The following is a 1,486-nucleotide window of genomic DNA, read 5'->3' as shown; positions in this document are numbered from 1 at the left end:
CTTCCCACAATGCACGGGAGCGCACATGTAGTTGGAGATGCAGGAGCTTGCGTCTAAGTACCCACAATTTTGTGGTCTCCCTGTGAGATACAAAATGCCATTGACTAATTGTGCCGTAAATGGGTACCAGCACTACGATGTGGCGGCACGCATGACTATAGCAGCACGCTCAACTCCATGTTACGTGTAAAAGCGTCGTTTCGCTTTTGAGTGCTTAACTTGGCTTGGCTTGAAAACACTCTTGACTGTTTAATGACCAACGAAATTGGAGAGTAAACTACGTAAACACATTGCTATTATTGGAGAAATAAATTAAGACATCGTAAAACATGAATTGCCTGAACATTGGCTTGATAAAGAATACTTTCTCACAGCTGGGGTTGCACTTGTCGTCTGGCCCCGTCCAATGCCGACGTATAATGGCTATCACGCTCAGCTCCCAGTTTTTAGCATGCTTCCAGTGAATGACTACATACTCACTCCAGATAGAAAAATTACGATAAAATTGTTCCACACTATTTTCCGCGTTACCATTCATGATTAGACATTCCGACTAGTAAGCTTCCCATTGCACTAAAAAATTAACACCATAAAAATGAATTCTCAGTCTCTTTAGATGAATCACGCAGAAAGAGCCCAAAAAGGATGAGCGAAGACGTGATACCAATTCAAGAGTAATATCATAAGAAGCCAACAAACACTGACACCAAGGACAACATAGGGGAAATTACTTGTGCCTAATAAATGAAATAAAAAAACGATAAATAAATGGAAATGAAAGTGGATGAAGAAACAACTTGCCGCAGGTGGGAACCGAACCCACAACCTTCGCATTCCGCGTGCGATGCTCTACCAATTGAGCTACCGCGGCGCTGTTTCCCCATCCACTTTCTTGGGTATTTATGTGTACTAGTAGAACCCTGGGAGTGTTAGCCAGCGCCACCACTCACACAACTTGGCGGCGGACGTGAAACGCCCTTTTTGCCGCAGGCGTCACGAGAACGTGATCTTTTTGGGTGAAGGCAACTGGTCAATAAACCCACACATGCTACCTGAAGGCATCAATGTTGCCGGATTCGAGACCCTCGTTATGCGAAATGCGAAGGTTGTGGGTTCGGTTCCCGCCTGCGGCAAGTTGTTTTTTCGTCCACTTTATTTTTCATTAATTTATCGTTTCTTTATTTCATTTATTAAGCACAAGTAATTTCCTCTATGTTGTCCTTGGTGTCAGTGTTTGTTGGCTTCTTATGATATGACTAATAAAATTCGGGACCCTCGGTTAACCCCCTCTCTTCTCGTTTATTACATAACGAGGGTCTCGAATCATATCGTTCATATCGAATATAGCAATCTCGTTCAATTCAACAGTAAGTCATACTCATATTAAAGCAATATAAAGACATTGATTTACAGATATATCCAGTATAAACGTGCTCAAGCATCAACGAAGATAACCTAAGAATAAATGGGAAGCGGAATGCAGTAC

The 1,486-nt window shown here is 42.3% G+C and overlaps 1 non-coding gene across 1 annotated transcript; it reads right to left on the bottom strand.

The window, feature by feature from the left end:
* Nucleotides 1-798: 798 nt before the first annotated feature.
* Nucleotides 799-871, bottom strand: TRNAP-CGG (transfer RNA proline (anticodon CGG)). The gene has a single exon. It is a non-coding gene; the product is annotated as a tRNA-Pro (tRNA).
* Between the last annotated feature and the right edge of the window lie 615 nt (nt 872-1,486).

Source organism: Dermacentor andersoni, chromosome 8, assembly GCF_023375885.2.
Source record: "Dermacentor andersoni chromosome 8, qqDerAnde1_hic_scaffold, whole genome shotgun sequence".
Classification (NCBI taxonomy): domain Eukaryota; kingdom Metazoa; phylum Arthropoda; class Arachnida; order Ixodida; family Ixodidae; genus Dermacentor; species Dermacentor andersoni.
Note: the sequence above shows the minus strand (reverse complement) of the source record. Positions and strands in the feature narration are given on the sequence as shown.